Here is a 21318-nt window from a genome sequence, read left to right on the forward strand (position 1 = left end):
TTTCCATGCGGTGCCTAACGGCAGGAGGACGCTTCAATTTCCTCAAGCGTCACTCAAATGGTGAGCATTGTAAAATAAAGCAAAAAGTGCTTCTCATGCAGTGCATGTGCTGTGCCTCTCTATAGCGCTTTGCAACTGTAGTCGCGGTTTGACAGTAAGTAGAACAACATGAGAAGAAAAAAGCAAAGCGAACAAATTCTTAGAAATCTGTTCTAGGCATGGAAAGCAGTCTCCGCGGCGAACGTTCCTCAGCACGGTCTCAGTGGTTTATGAAAGATTACAGATACATTTCTCAACAATGTGAAAGAAAAGTGAAATTCATAAACATTAATTTCAGATAGACACAATAGATGCTACAAAGCAGAGGAATATTTAAAGTAAAAAAATTTTTCTCTTGAAATAGAGCAGTGAAACCAGAAGACTAGGATAATATAACCGAAGAGCTGTTTCTATGAATCCGATTGCAGCCTGTACGCGGGAAAATGTCGAAAAGACATCCGTAACATTAACGGCGCAGATATATTTTGAAATGTGCTGCTTAACTTTAAATTAAGAAAAGAAAGACGTCGCAACTGCTTTTTAAGGAGCCTGGAGCCATCTGGTCGTTCCTTTTAAAGTGGCGTGCAAAAATTCCAGCTTTCATTTCACTGTCGCAGGTCACTGCAGTGCAGCTTGGAGCTGGGCAAGCAGGAAGAACGACGAATAAATTCTAGAAGTAATTTTGAGGCGTTGCGCACTGAAGGTGAGTCGCATTTTGGTCTAAGTTTGTGGCAACGTGGTCAGAGGATTTTGTTTATAAGCTTGCGATAGCTCACGCTACACCCAGTTTAAGAAAACTTTTGCAGCCACTTTTTTACACCCTAATGTCTTAATGGGAGGAAACTGTTACAGAGCTTACGGCTAAACTTTATAGAGTTTTACATATTTTATTTACCCTTCTGTGATTTTATGCGGCGTTTTTGTCACCTACCGAGAAACTGTTTATATCTCACTGATATAAAAGAAAATGCGGTGGTATCTACGATTTCTAAGCTAAAAGCGTAAGGACGGATTAGTTGCCAGCAGCCTGAGGTTCGCGGGGCTAATCTGAATACGCTGGATCTGTAACTGCTCCAACAATATATATCGTTGATCTCTGTGAGACAGAACGCATAAAAACAAGGCTTTTCCCTAAAGACGATCTCGTCTCTGTTACCAGCTTCTTGAACTGGGCACCATTACGGAAGTTAATGAAGCCCGCAACCTGTAGGGTATTTAGCTGTAATTTATTCTATTTCTGCTTATACCTAGGTGCTAGTATTCTTCCGTAGACATTTTGAAGCAGCGGGTAGTAGCTTGCGAAAGCGGTGGAAAATTTTAAAGAAGTGAGCCGTATTCAAAACGTACTAAACTTCATTCACATGATAAGTATCAAACTTCGAGTCATGCATAAATTAACTGAAAATTGCAGGTTTGACCGTGTCTCTCAGCAACAGAGCCTTCACTAGGGTTTCACAAGAGACTGTAGCTGGCAGAACTTGCTTACAACTTAAGATCCTGGCTTCACTGGCTTAAAACGCAGTGATCTTTGGTGGGAACCGAACGCAACGACTGATTAAACATTTAAATTGTGCGCTCCTGCAGCGCGTGCCTACGTACGGCCGCGCCAACATGCTGAGGTTGCAGGAGCATAAGTTGTCTGAGCTTCACATATGCTGCGTTTCCGCCGTCCATCCGGTTCTAAGGTTTGGAATCAAATTTATATACAGGCAATGGGGTTCCTGTATATCTTCTGATTTTAAAGCGTCAAAAATGATACTGCAAATAAATGGCTGATAAACTTCGCTTTAGACTCAACTGTCTTGTGTTTTTAAGGCATACAATTAAGAAGTAAAAAGAAGTCACCTTGCTAAAAAGTTGTGGCGGATAATGAAATTGGCTAGGATGGGTGCTTATGAAATTAAACCACCTGAAGAGTGCACCAATAAATAAACTCGGAGATTATTGTTTGTTTGCCTCCCTGGTGTCGCATATGTTGTGATGACCCCCATAATGCGCAGGTCCACACGGGACGGAGAGGCAAAGAGACACCGTATGGCTCAGCTTAAACAAACAGGTATATTCAATAATTACACATGATTAAGATTATACATCAGAGGCTGGGGCGTCCGAGCTTACGTGCCGACGACTTCATGGGGGCGATGGAGTGGCTCCGGAGTTGGGCTCGAGCGGTTGCTGGCAGAAGCTGCACGCCGTCGGGCTTCGGCGCTGAAGGCCCTCTGGGCGAACGATGTCGTCCTGAGCGTGTATGCAGTAGAATTTCAATAGTCGTCCGTTTCTTCGAGGATGGTTCACAAACCCTTCCTCTAGTGTCGTTCGGCTCGGAAGATGAACAGGAGGCGAGCTTGTAGATGATGACAGCAGAGCATAATTTTACAACATACATATACAGAGAGTTAAACTGGAAAAAAGCAGAACTGAATTTGCAAAAGAACAAACATTGCACTACTTTACTCATCGACCGGGCAGGTTAGTGCCTAAGTAGCATCACATTACATGCTAAGCATGGAGCCCCAGCTCAGACTGGACTGCATCCGTTTACATGTGCTTTTAAGCACTTGATTAACAAAGGACTAAGGGCGGTCATTTCCAGTGGCCCGCCCAAAGCATCAATTCTCCAATCCAAAATAACATGCGAGATGGGGACCACCCCTTGGGTTGGGCTTAGCCTCGAACCCAGAGTCTGTTAACAATACAAACTAAATAAACAACAAAAACGCCACCACTCTCTCTCAAGTGAGAGTATACACAGGCTCTCTCTTCGGAGCTAATTCACTAGCGCCTGTCTTTCCACATTCTTGGCGAGTACTGCCTGTCCGCCATGACAGGTGTCCGTCACGGCCCTTCTGGGAAGCTGTGGGTGCCTTCCCGGCGATAGCCCACGACAAAGGGGGGGGAGGGAAATAATGTTGTCTTCGCGGTAGCGCATAGCGTCGGCTGTGGTACGGCGCGCTCTGGCCCGCTGACAGCTCCCTTGTCCTGGAATGTGCCCGGAAATTGGGGAGGATAAAGCCTGTTTCCCCGGGGCGGCGGCGGGTCCGGTTGTTCTGGTCGTCACTCAAAGAGCATGGCTGGGTAATTGATGATGCCGCTGTCACGGGTCTCCGTCTACGCCGCGCCGTCGAACGTGGATCCTCGTAGCACACACGGAATGTCACACTCGCTCACCCTCCAGAAGAATGTTCTCCGAACATTTGAGTCCACGCAGCTCCCCTTGTCTTTCTGAATCGCCTCGCACAGTGCGTCCGAAAAAACACTTTTCGCTGCACTCAACACCACTGCACAACACCATATGCCTCCGCTGTCAATACTGGCGTCTCCAGGGGCAGCACTGATCTTCTTTTACAGATAAACATGAAACTCAGCACCCAAGCCTCTCCTTTCTAGTCCAAACTGGACGAAATAAATTTACCACAGTTACAAAGGAGCTCCCACTTCTAGCACGATCACGGCACAGACAAAAATATAGATAACGAAAGGAAGTAGGGCAGGTTCTGCATGCGCTCCGCATGCTCTCCTGTGAAGGTGTTACTTAATGACAGAAAGGTTTAACTACCAACTCCGATAACTTAACACATAAGCACATAGCAATGTTATGAGCTGTGGCATTACACAATTCTAACCAGTTCAAAACTCCGCTCTGTTTACGCCATTAGTCCGACTTAGCTTTCCGATTTCGCAGCGGATATCGGCCTTCATGAGTCATACTAAGTAAGTCTGTGCCCCTTTGTCTGCTTTGGGACTCGCGAGGGCTCGTGGCAGGAGCCTCTCCTGGCGTTATCTGCGCGGCAACCTCGCGCGCTTCTTCTTCTAGCAATGCATGAAGTAAATCCGGTGGCATTCCGGCCGTCACCTCGGGCGCCTGCCGAACAAATGCAGGAGAGGGCGTTTCTTGCGAACTATCTGCGCGCTCCGCTTCACTTCTGTCCCCATCAAAATCCGCGCTTTCCCTTTCCTCATTTCTTGAATACTGAACCGGTGCCGACTTGAGGCGATTTGCGTGTATCCTTATCAAACGCCGGTTCACGTCTCGGACTCTGAAGTTTACCGGAGAAAGCTTCTCGACAACCTCGCACGGTCCTCTCCACTTCGTCTGGAACTTACGAGCTAGCCCAATCTGCCTTTGGCAGTTTTCAATGTACACGCTGTCCCCCACATTAAACGGCGCGTCTCTAGCACTGCGATCGTGCACCTCCTTCCTGCGCTTCGCCGCTTTCTTTAAGGACTCCTTTGCGATGTCCCTCGCCACTTGCAAGCGCGATTCTAGCTCAACCTTATAGTCGTCCAGTGAAGCGTATGGGACACGACGGGGGCCCTCTGGCACTTCACTAGGCTGGTCCGGGTCTCGGCCGTAGAGAAGAAAGAATGGCGATTCGCCCGTGCTATCGTGTGCTGCGGAGTTGTAGGCAAACATTGCATACGGGAGCCACAAATCCCAGTCCCGCTGGTCGCGCGAAACAAAATGCGACAGGAACCCGGCCACGGTTTGGTTCAGTCGCTCCACCGCGCCGTTGCAAGCCGGATGGTACGGTGTTGTCTGCTTCTTAGCGATCTTAAGCAGCTCGCAAACTCTCCTCATTAGCTGCGACACGAAGTTCGTTCCCCGATCTGTCAAGAGTTGCCTCGGGGGTCCATGTCGGAGCACGATCTGTTCGACAAATGCTCTTGCAACCGTGTCTGCCTTCTGATCTGGGAGTGCTACCGCTTCCGCGTATTTTGAAAGGTGGTCGACAAATACTAAAATGTACTTGTTTCCGGAAGTGGTCGTGGCCAATGGGCCCATTATGTCCATACCTGTCCGCTCGAAGGGAGCCGAAACCTCAGGGAACGGCTGAATTGGAGCTGGTCGTCGTCCCTTGGGTGTTTTTCTTTCGAGACAGGAATGACACTTCGCACAGTAGTCTCTAACATCCCGTCGCGTGCCATTCCAAAAGTACAAACGCTCCACACGCCTGCGTGTCTTCGCTACGCCAAAATGACCGGCGCATGGCGCATCGTGAAACGCGCGAAGAACCCTTTCTGTCCACGAACGAGGTATGACAACTCTCTCCCAAGCGGTTTTCTCTAATCTCCCTTTCCTGGTTGGCCTCGTGCGCCGACACAGGGTGCCGTCTTTGTCAATGAAATAACCTAGCTGTTCGGGGTGAGACGGTGCGCCCTCTAAGCTTTCGATTATTCGCTTCAGGTCAGGATCTTTGCACTGCTCTGTGCGTAATTCGACGGGGTCGACTACGGGGACAAACTCATCTATAGCTGCCACGGCAGCTGTGCGGCTGAGTGCATCAGCATTCAGATGTGTCTTTCCTGACTTGTGCTCAACTTCAAAGCAGTATTCCTGCAGGTGTAGATTCCATCTAGCGAGTCGCGAGCTAGGGTCCCTGACACTCATCACCCATTTCAGAGGATGGCAGTCTGTGACTAGCTTGAATTTGCGGCCGTAAAGGTAGCATCTGAAGTGCTTTACTGCCCAGACAACGGCGAGGCACTCCCTTTCCGTAGCTCCGTACTTTTGCTCTGTGGGGCTCAGCTGTCGGCTAGCAAAAGCAACGGGATGTTCTTTGCCCTCGATAACCTGAGATAGCACGGCACCAACTGCGAACTTTGACGGATCTGTGGCCATAACGAAGGGCAAACTAAAATCTGGGTGGCGCAACAGCGGTGCACTCATTAGCTTTCTTTTCAGGGCCCCAAAAGCATTCTCCGCGTTTTCCTCCCAGCGAAAGGCGACATTTTTGGCTGTTATGGCGGTGAGCGGCTTAGCGAGCTTGGCGAACTCCTCTATGTGCCTTCGGTAGTAACCGATCAGGCCGAGAAACTGCCGGACCTGGCGGACGCTAGTCGGGGATGGAAAATCCGAGACACACCTTAGTTTCTCAGGGTCCGGTCGCACGCCGTCAGCTGAAACAACGTGCCCGAGGTATTTCACCTCGTTTTTGAGGAATTGGCACTTAGAGGGCTTCAGCTTGAGACCCGCTGCTCTTAGTCGCACCAAAACCTGCTCAATATCGCGCAAATGGTTATCAAAACTGTCACTGTATATGATAATGTCATCCATATACACGAAGCACGGCCTCCCCAGAAGACCTGCCAGGATAACATCAGCGGTTCTCTGCCAGACAGCAGGGCTGTTGGCCAGACCCATCGGCATTCTTTTCCATTCATAGTGCCCTGAGGGCGTGTTGAATGCCGTTTTCTCGGCATCTGCCGGATCCATTGCTATCTGCCAGAATCCCGCCGCCATGTCCACTACCGTGAAGTACCTGGCAGAGCCCAGCTGAGAAAGCGTCTCCTGTATATTGGGGATGGGGTATGGATCGATGCGAGTTACGGCATTTAGTTTGCGGTAGTCCACTACCAATCGATACGAGCCATCTGGCTTTTCCACCAATAGTGCTGGTGCTCCCCAGGGTGACTTTGAGTGTTCGACAATGCCGCGATCAATCAGGTCCTGCACCTGCCGCTCCATCTCCTCACGTTGGGAGTAAGGAATCCTGTACGCACGCTGGTAAACGGGCGATGAAGTGCCGGTTTCTATCCTGTGCTTTATAACGCCACAGCAGCCCAAATCCAGGTTGGACGCGGCGAATATCTCCGAGTAGTCGTTCAGCAAACCAGCCAGAGCCTCCCTCTCCCTGGATTTTACGTGAGAAAGATCGAACGACACCTTTGGAGCAGCCGAAGGACTAGCATGCTCTGCAGTTGCGAGTACCGTATCGGTGGGCTCACGTTGCTCTATCGCAGAGGTGAAGAAAGCCAATGTTTTGTTCTTGGGAAGGCTCAGTGGCTGCTGGCTACAGTTAACCACCCGTAGGGGCAATCTGTGGGCGTCATTAACTGTCACGAGGCACGCGGCTGCCTTCAGGCCATTGCTGAGAGAGTCGACCGGCTCAAGCACTCCCACGGCGCCGCTCTCTACATCTGAAGGCACAAACGCGTACAAAATGTGCTCCGACCAAGGAAGGACGACCGCCTCCTCGACTAGCCGGACGGCAACCCGCGAATATACCTTCTCCAATGATCCCACTGTTTGACGGGTGTCAATATCGGTAATGCGAATCTCAGCCCCTCTCCTGTTCAAAAATGGAACTTTTGAGCCGCCCGCATTAACCTCTTCCTCAGAGAATGAGACTACTACCTTCCCTTTTCTCAAAAAATCCTGCCCTAATATACCTGACACTCCGTTTGGCAGAGACACCGTGTCCGGGCATACGTAGCAGGGGTGCTCCAATGCAATTCCGCCGAGAGAGAAGTGTAACCGGTAGAGTCCACTTATGCCAAGAGGATCCCCCGTTATGCCTACAAATTTGGTTGCCATACCACCAGACGCTTCCAACACCTCGCGGTCCCCCTTCCTTCGAAGCGTGTTAAAACTGCTCTCCTTAAGCAATGTCACCTTTGACCCCGTGTCTATCAACAATTCCATGCAACAACCATTTAACTTGCAACGCACAACAGGGCATGCCTCGTCGGCCACACAAACTACCACCACCTCATCATCCACTGCTCCCTCCCCACGCTCCTCAGGCTGGGGAGGACTAACTAGTTTTTTGTCTCGGTATCTGGAGCCCCGCTGTAGGTTTGCTTAGGGCGTGTCTCGCCTGCTTCTCTTTGTGGCTCCCCACGGCGCACGTTTTGGCAGAACCTGGCGATGTGTCCGCGACCCTGGCAAGCGAAGCATACGATTTCTTCAAAATCTCGCATACCGCGCCTGTAGCTTTGTGGCGGTCTCCGGTTTCCCGCGAATGGGCGCTGTTGAGCGCGCGCTTCAACCTGGCATTCTACCTGCTGAGATAGCAGCTGTTCTAAGCGATCTAACCGCTCTGTCAAGAGAGCAACCTCAGGGTTGAGCACCGCTCTCTCTATGACGCGTACTCTCGCTGCGGCTGTCGTTAACGCCTCATTTTGTTCCTCATCCAATGCGGCCTCCACGGCTTGGTCGAAATTGCTCGGCTTGCGCGAGAGCACGAACCGGCGCACGGGGTCTTGCAGACCAGCCACGAACAAAGCGGTCATTTCCTCTTTAAGTATATCCTCCGCGTATTTCTTCCTTAGCTGGTCTCCTTCCTCCTCCCTGCTTAACGTATCGCGCGCTAAGCGCTGAAGCCGCGACGCAAACGTTCGCACGTCCTCCCCTACCATCTGTCCGGCGTCACGGAACCTCTGTACTCGCACGTGACGTGGTTCAGTGTCAAAATGCTCAAACGCGAGCTTCTTAAATTCCGCAAATGATTTTGTGGATTTTACTTTTTCGTCTCGCCATGCAAAATCATGAGCAGCTCCTGCCATCTTACACCTCGCCATTCCCAGCATTTGAGCATCGGACCATCCCCCCATTTTCCCAATCTCTTCTAGCATGGAAAAGAAATCGCAGATTAGAACCCCTGTCTTATCTCCCGTAAACTTCGGAATGACGCTTCCTAATGCCAGCATGCTTGCTCCGAGCGACGGCTGTGGAGTGGGAGCTCCCTCAGATAGTCATTTTTTTTTTCAAGCCCTCCAGTGCCTCAAGCCTCTCAAATGGGGGTAAAAGTCCCACAATCAGTCCCGTGATTCCCTTTTGATTACAATTTTGAAGTCATGAATGTCACCGCATTCAGAGGACATTTCCTTTTGAGACCCCACTTCTGACACCAGTGTGATGACCCCCATAATGCGCAGGTCCACACGGGACGGAGAGGCAAAGAGACACCGTATGGCTCAGTTTAAACAAACAGGTATATTCAATAATTACACATGATTAAGATTATACATCAGAGGCTGGGGCGTCCGAGCTTACGTGCCGACGACTTCATGGGGGCGATGGAGTGGCTCCGGAGTTGGGCTCGAGCGGTTGCTGGCAGAAGCTGCACGCCGTCGGGCTTCGGCGCTGAAGGCCCTCTTGGCGAACGATGTCGTCCTGAGCGTGTATGCAGTAGAATTTCAATAGTCGTCCGTTTCTTCGAGGATGGTTCACAAACCCTTCCTCTAGTGTCGTTCGGCTCGGAAGATGAACAGGAGGCGAGCTTGTAGATGATGACAGCAGAGCATAATTTTACAACATACATATACAGAGAGTTAAACTGGAAAAAAGCAGAACTGAATTTACAAAAGAACAAACTTTGCACTACTTTACTCATCGACCGGGCAGGTTAGTGCCTAAGTAGCATCACATTACATGCTAAGCATGGAGCCCCAGCTCAGACTGGACTGCATCCGTTTACATGTGCTTTTAAGCACTTGATTAACAAAGGACTAAGGGCGGTCATTTCCAGTGGCCCGCCCAAAGCATCAATTCTCCAATCCAAAATAACATGCGAGATGGGGACCACCCCTTGGGTTGGGCTTAGCCTCGAACCCAGAGTCTGTTAACAATACAAACTAAATAAACAACAAAAACGCCACCACTCTCTCTCAAGTGAGAGTATACACAGGCTCTCTCTTCGGAGCTAATTCACTAGCGCCTGTCTTTCCACATTCTTGGCGAGTACTGCCTGTCCGCCATGATAGGTGTCCGTCACGGCCCTTCTGGGAAGCTGTGGGTGCCTTCCCGGCGATAGCCCACGACAAAGGGGGGGGGGGGGGGAGGGAAAGAATGTTGTCTTCGCGGTAGCGCATAGCGTCGGCTGTGGTACGGCGCGCTCTGGCCCGCTGACAGCTCCCTTGTCCTGGAATGTGCCCGGAAATTGGGGAGGATAAAGCCTGTTTCCCCGGGGCGGCGGCGGGTCCGGTTGTTCTGGTCGTCACTCAAAGAGCATGGCTGGGTAATTGATGATGCCGCTGTCACGGGTCTCCGTCTACGCCGCGCCGTCGAACGTGGATCCTCGTAGCACACACGGAATGTCACAATGTTTTTATACATACTTCGCAGATGTCTATACGAGTGATACGTAGAAGAGTTATATACAAATATGACTGTTCGAAATAAATCACAGCTAACATAATTGGCATAATCTAATTGATGTAATTTGTTATAAAGCGCTGGAAAGCATATATGTCTAAAATTCCTTTTATAGGACGGCCGCAAACAGTGGAAGTTAACAGCTTATAAAATACTACTCAGACGTCGACCTGTTTGCTCGTATAATACACTGAGCAGAGTTTGAAAACAAGCAGGAACTTATCTCTTCGTCCTAAGACGTCTCCAATCTTGGTTCTAGAAGAAAAACCTTAGGATCATCTAGGCAGAACATGTTCCGGAATATTACGTCGGCCTTTCAAGCGAGAGCACCTCAGTAAAGAGAAAATTCAGCGTAGCTTCCGCGTTACCTTGTGCTTTTGCTGGTTTGCACGGTCGGACATGTAAAGTATGCAATAAAATGTGCTCCTAAGACCTGAAGAATACTCGTTTATAAAACATATCTCAATTTCTCGATGTGATTAAGTGGATAATCTGTATCTATTATTCAAAACAAAGGCTTGGAAGGCGCACGTGCGCTCTGTGATGTCAGTGCACGCAAAGCAACTCCAGCCGATCTTTCAACTTTATAAATCACGGCGTTCTTTTCTGCGCAGTTTTGTTGTGCAAAAATGCATGTGACTTGGAAGCCATTTTATTGCGATGCCCATCGCAAACGTACAAATGCTCGACGCAGATTCTAACTTGAAGAGTGCAGTTTTGTACATTTTGGGTGTTCCCATGATAATAAAAATGCGCATCTCGCTAAGCTGAGGAATGGCTAAATCACTAAACGACCGCAGGACGGGTAAATAGCTACCGGTCATTCATCGTGATCTAAGCAATATTAGACAAACGAAAGTGGAATGCACCACACACCAGCAATGAACACATCAGACATATCAGAAAACGCAGAAACCACGACTAGTTTGCTCGAAAGCCAACGATGCGCTTGGACTGGCAGCGCCATATTATAGAACGAGATGTACCAGACGATCGCTCCTGGTTTGCTTGATTCATGCGAAATTGCCGTAGTGCAGAAAAGAGAACTTAAGTTCGCGAACTTATTTCTGAATCTGCAACTCGAAAGGCGCACTCTTCTTGTGCTTCGTCGGTGCTCTTTTGTTGGGAGAGGAGCTGTCGTGCCAACCTTTGGTGCGCTTTTTAGTGCTGTAAATCTTTGCTGCGCGGCGTATACGATTGCGGATGTGACTTTACAAATTTTTTTTTGAAACATCTAGCGCTGTCCTAGCGAAGTCAGTAATGCCAGCTACATTCGAAATCTCTATTGGACAGAATGGCAGAATCATTTCGTGTCTAGAAAAAGTATTCATTTTTCCATCACCTGATCGATCCCTTGTTTCCTCCCTGACGTGGTGGAAGTTATGAAATGACCCTATAGCTGTGGGTTTCTTGTCCAGACAGCTTTATATTATAAGAAAATAAGTAATTGGGCTTTAATATATTGTATGGAGGTATAAAGCTGCGGTTGAGCGCATGTGAAAGCGTGCGGCGTTCCTGCATTTTTATATCCTTGGAGCCACTTCATGTTTTCGCGAAATGAGGGGTTCCGACTACGCACAAAGGTTTTGAAGTTTTTCTAGATGATAAAACGTAAAGGGCGTCTGAAAATAGTAATATTCTTATAATGTATAGTACAATACACTTCGGATCTAGAATAAAACATGGGCGTTCGTTTTCTCAACCCCATAAAAAGTTTTAAGGCAGTTAACTTGTGTCTTGTTCATTGATTTTAGACGATATATAGACCGCAAAGCGTAAACGGTTCCATATTCTTGCGAGTAAAGGTCTTTCAGTGATGAAGAAAGCCTGATTTCATAAATTGTTAGCAGACGGGATTAACTTTTCACATTATTTAGTTGTTATATAATGTGTCATTTTTTCTTTTTTGTTGCGGAGAGAAGCGTCTACTACTAGAGTTATACTGTTAGCGTTCTACTGTTAGCGGTCGTCGTTCGTGCTCACGATTGGTTCGGTGCAGATGTGGCGTTGTATGAGTCCAGTAGCCGGCGTCGGGATGGCGTTCGACGTGCTGCGGCTGGAGTCGCTGGCTGCGTCGTACAAGCTCCCGGCCCACGCGCCTGTGCAGGTGATGCCGGTGTTCTTGGCGTTGGGGGAGCCACCCGTATGGGTGGCAACAGCGCTAGAGACACCCCTGGCAGTAGCAGGTAGTAGCGTCCATTGTTCACTCTCCCGGGAACGGGCTAAGGAACGGCAGGAAGCCCGCGGTGCGAAGCCGTAGAACGAGAGCTCACCGGAGCAGTAGCCGGCATGGCTCTTCCAGCCGAAGCGTCCCTGAACCGCTGGAGCCTCCGCTTCTCTTTTCTTCCCCCCATGTCTCCCTCTCCCTCGCGCTTTTAAAGCCTTGTCGTTATTGTTGTTGTTGTACTCATACTATGGCACATGCCCACATAGGGAGATTGGCCAAGAGTTGGTGGGCACAGAGAGTTTTTCAGGTAAATATTTCCTGGCCGAAAATAAAATGAATTGTAAGGAAGGAAGAAGTAAACAAAAAGTAGCGAAGAAATGAAACGGAAATTTTGAGAAACAGACAGTGAGCGTATCACGGATCTCCCCGGCTAACACTGGGACCGAAAGAATGGACTAGGCTGGTCGCAGCCTCTGGAAGACGAGGAATTGGCTAAGTATTTGGCGGCTGGTCCTGTTTTTCTATTCCCCTTGTGCCTTTGCACCTTTTTTCTTGTGTGGATAATGCACGCATTGAGGTTCTAAATCTCAGGTAATGTCTACGCAGTCACCTCCCCCTAGTCGGCCTCGCTGCCGCCTCATTAGATGCCTCTGGAAGCTTTTCTACGCTAAGGAGTCCGCAGCATACCTGTGGCGCTGGTTCCATAGGTTGGCGGATCTATCCAAATTAACAATTCAGTGCCTGTTTGAGCTGCTCTCCAGGCGGCCACTTTCGTTTATGAGGCAATCACTGAGGTAAGGCAATTGGACGTGGCGGGATTCTGTGCCGTTCACCAGACGTGTCATGCGTAAATGATCTTCTAAACTGCTATTCTTTTGGGTCTCTTTCGGTAAACAGCTTGATTCCTTCTGATTTGATCTGTACAAATGGTCTGGTTCGCGGTGTGGACTCTTGATTTTCTCCAGTTGAGACCCTCGACCCCTTCTCTCTGCAGCTGGTGTTGTTGGTGTGTATTGCTGTAGCCGGGAGTTGAACAATGAGCGGGTACCAACGGAAACGGTTATTACCACTTTTGCGGGCACTGCCTGCCCCTCAGAAATAAAAGCATGGCCTCTAATCTTCTGTGTACATCCCCTTTCGTCTAAGCCACTGCAGTGCAGCAATTGCTGGCGATATGGCTATAGTGTCCGTGGCTGCAAGTCCGCCTTGCGCAGTTGAAAATGCGGCAATGACCATCCAGCAAATTTATGCTCTGATCAAAACGAGAAGTGTTGCCTTTGTGGTGTATCTTGCAAATTCCATGGATTGTCCTTCTCGGGATCGTGAATTGGAAATTCTAGACATAACCGACAGCAAACGCTGTTCGCGGCACGAGGGAATATCAGAAATTAAAGAGAGAGCTCACGGCTATGCAGGTGTGTCAGCCCGTTAAGGAGTGACTCAAGATTCGTCTATCTCTCAGGCAATAGCGACTGCTGTGGAAACCTCTAAGCCGAAGATGGTTGACAAGATAGTGTCCACTGTCACAGAGTGGATATCTAATGCTCTGGCAACGCAGATTGCCCAGGCAATTTAAGTTGGAATGACTTCTGCTATGTCAGCCATGCCTTCGATACTGACCCAACATTGCTTGCCTGAGCATTCTCTGCCCCAAGAACATGTTGCTGCTGTTTCTCCACTTCCTCAGTCCACTAATTTAGATAATGCTTCAATTATTCATGATGCAGAGATGGTGGATTCGCATACGAGAATCTTCAAACGCAGTGGATCGCCCACGTCTAACTCTTCTTCTCAACATCCTCAGCCGAAACCAAAGAAGCAACAGATTGGCTCTAAGCCAAAAGAAACTATTTTAGGGCAGGCAGTTGCTGCTGCCCGAATTTCTCAACCATAGGTGACACGAGTTCTCCAGTAGAACTGTCGGTCACTTCTTTCAGCTTGAACAGACTTAATGTACCTTATATCTCAACATAATCCAGACATAATTATTTTACATGAAATTTGGCTTACATCTGTAAAACACTTCCATTTCCAAAATTATTCTTCATTTCGACAAGATCGTCAGTCAATAGGAGGAGGCTTACTCATAGTAGTTTCTTTTAAATTTTGTCACAGGGCAAATATTACATTTCAGTCCTCTACTATAGACTGTGAGTTATTGCCTTTAGACTTTGAAATTCTAGGGTGCTATCCGTTTTCATTAGTAAATGTTTATTTTCCTTGCGGTGTGCAGGATGCCAAGCTGCTAGATCTCCTGCTCCTTATTTGTGAGAAGTCAGTTCTCTTGGCCGGTGACTAATTCTTATCATGTGTCATGGCGCTTTAAGACAGATTTCTGTGGTAAGCGCCTTTGGGATTGGGTTACTGATAACAACCTTTCGTGTATGAATTCAGGTTCGGCCACATTTCTCTGCGCACAAATTTGATCTGAGTTAGATTTAACTTCCACCAGCCGTAGTGTTTCTCTACTCAATTGGTCGACTGCGGATTGTGGAACATCTACCGATCACGTGCCTTTCGTTTATGATGTTAATTGCGGCTTGACTCCGGCGTGCTCTCAGTAGAGGTCATATATAAACTATGATCAGTTTCAGTCCTCTTAGCGCTCCACTTTTGCTTAAGCGGTTAATGCTGATAAAGAGCATACAGCAAAAGGAATATGCTTGGCTATTGAGGAATGCCCAAGGAAGTCCGAATTTTTGGTACATACATCAAGTTGAACACTTTAACTAGATGGTGGAATGCAAATTGCTCGCGGGATTACAGACGCAGAAAGGCCGCATGGAAAAAGCTCCTACACAATCAGTGCCCAAAAAGTGGCATGATTATAAGTTCATTGCGGCTACTCTTAAACGCAGAATCTCACTAGTAAAGAAAATTATGAATCCCAGCATTCTGATTTTCTATTAAAATAAGGAAATCGTCGCGCACTTTTCGGATTCTAAAGATTGCGGAAAAAAGATTCCGGTTCCAGAAAATTCACCGTCATGTGTTTTCACCCCGACAGAAGCAATAGAAACAGTTGAGACAATTGCCAAAGGATTAAATCAGCGTTTTGCCTCTGTACTTCCATTGCGCTCCGCGTTTGTGTCGTCAGTGAACCAGTTTCAGCTTTTCCCCCTCTTACCTTTCCCGAGCTTTCCCCGATAGTGTTGAGGTTACCGACTGCTGCTCCTGGCCCTGAAACGGTAACATCAAAAATGTTAAGGATCCTCTTTTAGCAGTCCCCTAGATCGTTGTTGCAGCTGGTTAATTTTTGAATCAAACATTCATGGTTTCCTCCTGAGTGGAAACTTGCACAACTGATCCCTTTACCTAGAAACAATGGTGGTGGCTATTTTCTCGATAATATTAGACCAATTTCTTTGTCATCAAACGTGGTTAAGTTATCTGAAAGGGTCATATTCTAACGTGTTTCGGAGTTTGTGGACCGCAATATTATCGTTAGTCCCTGTCAAATTGGTTTCCGTCAAAAATGTTCTATATGGAATGGTCACAACGATCTTGAGAGTCGCATTCTTCTTGCGCGGCACCAAGAAATGCATGCCGCGATGACATTAGATGTAGCCAGAGCTTTTGACAGCGTAGAACACTGCATATTATTGCAAAAAATATAAACTCTGCAGTTTCTGAATTACTTGTTTGCGTGGATATCTGCGTTCCTTGAAAACAGTTTTTTGTATACTAAATGGTGTGAATTCTGGAAGATATAAACAATCCATAGGTGTTCTAAAAGATAATGAGCTCTATTCACAGCCATCAAAACATTCGCACGTATGTCTATGCACGTCCGTATTGCTGCAGCTGACATTGAATATCTCTATGTGCGCCTGCAATCGTACCTGAATTTGCTTGAAAGTTGGTTGTGTGACCTACGTCTTACCTTAAATATAAACAAGTGCGCTGTACTTATTTTTCAAATGAAAGATCCTGTTCATCAGTCTCTCAGGTACCAACGACCAAATATTCCTCAAGTAAAGTCATTAAAATATCTTGGTGTCATTTATGATGACAGCCTCACATGGCGCTCACATTGACCATGTAGCAGCGAAAGGGGCTCGTGCTGTGGGCATGTTGCTTAGATTAAGTTATCCCCGGTCTGAAATGCGAAGAGATGCACTTCTGCTGATTTATTTTTGTATGTCCGTCCAATATTGAATTTGGATCTGTGCTGTTTTCTGATGCGGCTGCTTAAGAAATTCGCCCGCTCGTTCATTTGGAGCGGGAAGCGCTTCGGTTGTGCCTTGGCCTCCCCAAATTTGTGGCCAACAACGTGCTTTATCTTGAATCCGTAATCGTCCTTTCTTATTTAAATTTCAATTCTTTACGGTTGGGACATACTTAAGGATATATGAATCAAATTTACACCGGTCATTATCTGTTTTTTGTTGCCAGCCGACTTCCTTTTTTGAAGTCCACTGGCCTAGATTTCATACCCCTCAGGTTGTTATGGTACAAAATTTGCTTGAACCTTAAAATGTTCTTTTGTATAACATCCTCTCGACAATAAACAGTGGGCACGCTGTAGAAATTGTCTGTGTTGATATTTTCCCGAAAAACGCTAAGCATTTACACCTCATTTTAAATGGATTATTAGAGTACCATTTACAAAGCCTACCTATTAGCTTAACGATAGCTACTGACGCCTCTTAATGTGATGAAAAGGCAGGGGCGGGAATATATTGCCCGCTTCTAGATCCGCCTCTTTCTGCGCGGCTTCCCGACTACTCCCCAATTTTCCAAGCGGAGATTCTGGCGGTGGTGATTGCTCTCCGCAAACTAGAGCCAGCTTTCTCTTCAGTGGCTGTCATTGCAGACTCTCTTTATTTGGGTTCGTCCCTTTCTTCGGCTCCTCCTATTCGCCAATCCTAAACACCTTCCGTTCATTACTCTATCCGCATTTGAGCCTTGTTCCCATGATATGGGTGCCAGGTCATATAGGTGTGACAGCCAATGAAGTTGCGGACTGCCTGGAAAAGGCGTCCCTCAATGGCAGCGTGCTACCTATCGTTCCGACTACAGCATACATTACATCAGCGAGGTTTCGGAGACAGAATTTGTTAAGAATGACAACAGTACCTCTTTTAAGATCTGATGATTACCTGCACCTGGCAATCCTGCCATTCACGGCAGGTTGAGGTATCTCCATTAAGGCTGCGCTGCCGGATCCCACCCTTAAATCTTTATTTGCAGAGGTCTATGTTGGCGTTTAATCCCGTCTGTGTATCGTGTGGTGAGCACGAAACCATAGACCATTTTTTTTTGTTCTGTCGCCGATACACCATGATGAGAAGACGGCTTTTAAAGAAACCAATACAAAAGCTTGGCCTTTGAGCAGCCCAGTCAAATTGTCGATTGGAGCCACCATATTTGGGTACAGCGACAAGGCTGTTGTTACCACCGTCGAAAAGGTTTTAATGGAATCAAGTCGGCTACCTTGTTAATTTTTTTATTTTTCAATGTTATTTTTATTCTTACAGTTATTATTATCATTTGACTACTCGGCTATAAACAGCAGGCTCGATCTCCTGCGTGCGTTATGCAGTTCCTTGGCGTTAGTCCACGTAAGCCTTGTCGTCGTCTTCTCTTTTCCACCAATCATCTCTTTCCACCTCACCGAATGCTTCTTCTTCATCTTTTTTAGTCTTCGGTTGATTCATGTCATCCTTATCGCCAACCTTGCTGTCTTCTTCAAACCTCTTTCCTTAATAATTTTATTTTACACTCCCTATTATATCCGACAAAGCGAATAACAGAAAAGGAGGCTCCATGACAGGTGCGGGATTTGAAACCACCGGCGCCTTTCCCAAGCCGTGCACCCTAGAAGGCGAGCAAAGCCCAAGCCATAGCTTGGCGAAAAAAAAATCTGTGCTAAAAATGCATTTCGACAGATTGTATTATCTCATATTCACTTTGAATTTTTTGTCCCTTTGCTTAAATTGCAATACGAATGCTTTCCAAGTAATCTATGAGTAATATTTTGAACATTCTTAGAAATGCATCAAAAATACAATTTCTGTCCGCTTAGTATATTTACTATACATTAACCATATTCCATAAATATATATTACATACATTATATTACATTAAAAATAATCTATAAATATACAATACATTAAAGTATACAACAAAACACATTCAATACATTACATTAAAGATACACTTGCGATATACAAGTAATAAATTAAAAATGCATTCACTTCTGATTAAAAAAAGTGTGCTAGTCGGATTCACCGGATGGAACAGATCAATTTTGTCAACAGCAGAAGTAAGTAATGAACTGGCTGTAAGGATCAGAAGACAAAGCCACGGAGAAAACACGTTGTCAACAATAAGTCTTTGAAAATGCAAGTTCACGTAACGGGACTGAACAGGAAAGTTGTCGCCACTTTTGACGCCCACTGCTTTCGCCCACATTTGACGGTTATTTTGAGGCGCAGGCTATCCTTCCCACGCGGTGCACCCCTGGAGAGCTGAGCACTAGACCGGGGGACCGCCTGTTCCTGTTGGATTCAGCGGCTGCGTAGACCGGCGGCAGCGGGAATCGAACCCATTACCTCACCGTAGCCGAGGCGAGCACTCAAGCACGAGGCCACAGCTGCGGTCTACGCCTATGAGGACTTCGTTTGCCTTTTTTCACGCTTGCGGAAGGCTCCAGGTATCCCATACCTTGTTCATGCATTCTGTTAATGCGAGAATGATGCGCGATCGAAGTTTCTGAGGGTCATTGTGATCTCACCGGGTCCCAGAGCCAGTTTCGTTTCTAGGCTCATTATCTCTGCTCGAACATTGGTTTCCGCAATGGGCATCTAGAGCTATGCTGAGATTACCCGTTTAATTTGGCGGTGTTTCGACTTCTGCTTCACCAACTTATGCCTTAATTTTCGATTAGCTGGTATCCGTCCCTTCGAAATATTGTCTAGCTTTGATTTGATCGGTGTTTGTGCTTGCGTTTTCAATTTTTACGGATCTAGCAGGCATCTGAGGATCTTCCACGTCTTGGATAGGCTATTACCTTTTTCCATATCGTCATATCTACTGCACCAATGTTGTTCATTTAACTTCATTGCTTACGTTTTTATTTCTTTGTTATGTCTAGCTAGTTCTCTTCTGATGTTACGATTCCATCGTTGGGCTTTGAGCCTCTTTTCCAGGTCACCGTTTCTTTTTCACATATTTAATAGAGCACTTTGCGCCTTTCCTTTGCTTTCGAAAAAATTGGATTGGATTTTAAAATTGCTTTTGAAGAGAGGAAATGGCGCAGTAACTATCTCACATATATCGATGGACACCTGAAGCGGTTTCGAAAGAAAAGGCAGTTAGATCAAGCTTGTTAGATTGGTTCATGGGGGTTTAACGTTCCAAAGCGACTCAGGCTATGAGAGACGCACCCCAAGCGTGTTATAGGGGCACCAAATGAACGCGTTGTTGCGGGTCTGGCAGTACAGTGCTTTCGGGTATATCAATATTAATCAATATCAATATCAATATCAAGCGTCCTCCTAACTTTGCTTGGACTTCCACCGCTCTTGAGGCCGACTCTTGCTGAAGTATACACAGCGTACTGCCTCCGCGGCTAGAAAAAGCGGATTTTCAGCCTCGCGATGGCGCCTGACATCTCCCTCAGCGGCAGGTACGGTGGTATTCTATTGGCGTCGCCGCAGCGCCTCTGCTTGAGCAGCTCGCCTCCTGATTCCTCTCTTGTTCCGCAGGCGTAAGAACACACTTCTCTTTATACCCTTCATTCACGGCTCAGTTGAAGTGAGCTGAGGAAGGTGCTGTGCCTTTCATTTCCTTATAAGGATTTTTTTTAATGCAAAATACATTGAAAATTTAAAATTCGTTTTTGAGGACCCGTCGCGGTGACTCAGTGGTTAGGGCGCTGGGATATTGATCCAGAGTTCCCGGGTTCGAACCCGACCGCGGCGGCTGCGTTTTTGCGGAGGCAAAATGCTAAATCCCCCGTGAGCTGTGCGCTATCAGTGCACGTTAAAGATCCCCAGGTGTTCGGAATTTTTCCGGAGCCCTCCACTACGGCACCTCTTTCTTCCTCTCTTCCTTCACTCCCTCCTTTATCCCTTCCCTTACGGCGCGGTTCAGGTGTCCAACGATGTATGAGACAGATACTGCGCCATTTCCTTTCCCCAAAAGCCAATTATTATTATTATTATTGGTTTTGTGGAATAGAAATGGTGCGGAATCTGTCCCACATTTCGTTGGACACCTGAACCGCGCCGTACGGGAATGGATGAAGGAGGACTGAAAGAAGAAAGGAAAACAGAGGTGCCATAGTGGAGGTCTCCGGTATAATTTTCACCATCTTTCACCGTCGCGGCGTGTAAATTCTGGGAAGTTCTCCCATCTCTCGCTCATCGCACGCCTCTTGTGAGTACCGGGTCCTGAATCCCACAGCGAGTTCGTTGTGACTTGTTTGCATCGATGCCAGCGCAACGTTTAAATTCTGTTGTGAAATAACTCTTCCACGCCTGCTATAATTATAAGATGCTTTCATGCCTTATATATGATAAAATGCTGCTTCGCGCAAATGGATACTATGCTGCTTGCCCAGCGCTCTTGGACAAAAATTCTCAACATTGGAATATTGTAAGCTACTGGTATAGAAATATTGAAGGTTATGGCTTGTTCTTCCGTTGCGCAACAAAATCCTTCTGTTAACTTTTTTTTCATCGCTCGCATCGGGCAGTTAAGTCTGCCATAGAAAACCAATGTGGACCTTTATTGACGATAGGAAAAATGTTAACATCAAAATTGAAAGCGTGCCGACGAGATTTCAGGGACTGTAATTATTTATTTCAAGACACTGCCAGTCCTTAATTCGGACTGTTAAAGGACTGGGTTGATGTACAAATTGAATACATTAGGTGTAAAACCAGAACACAAAAGAAGAAAAAGAGTCTTGTACAAAATCAAAGACACAATAACGAAGAAGAGTCAATTTCGGCTAGCATATAGCACAGCTATCGCTTAAAACCCAAATAACTTTCCCAGAGAAGGTTGTGAAGTGACCAACGTATCTCCAGAGTTCTATTCGCGTATTGCTTGCGGGAAAAAAAGAAAAGCAGCGTACATTGCTGGCACGAGTGTACTCTTGTAGTGTATATTCGTGCTTATGGTGTGTTTCACTCGAAAGTTTGAAAGTGTCATACGTAGAAGTATTAATGTTAAATGCTCTATGAATTACCAAGGACAAGAACTTCTGCCTGTGCAAGGTTGC

The 21318-nt window shown here is 46.9% G+C and overlaps 1 long non-coding RNA gene across 1 annotated transcript in view; it reads left to right on the plus strand.

Moving 5' to 3' along the window:
- Window positions 1-559: 559 nt before the first annotated feature.
- LOC144105620 (uncharacterized) overlaps window positions 560-21318 on the plus strand; it is a 46199-nt gene continuing 25440 nt past the window's right edge. The window contains exon 1 of the long non-coding RNA XR_013308837.1: window positions 560-742. This is a non-coding gene — a long non-coding RNA (uncharacterized LOC144105620). The remainder of the gene's footprint in view (window positions 743-21318) is intronic.

The sequence above is a fragment of the Amblyomma americanum genome, chromosome 9 (genome assembly GCF_052857255.1).
Source record: "Amblyomma americanum isolate KBUSLIRL-KWMA chromosome 9, ASM5285725v1, whole genome shotgun sequence".
In the NCBI taxonomy this organism is placed as follows: Eukaryota; Metazoa; Arthropoda; class Arachnida; order Ixodida; family Ixodidae; genus Amblyomma; species Amblyomma americanum.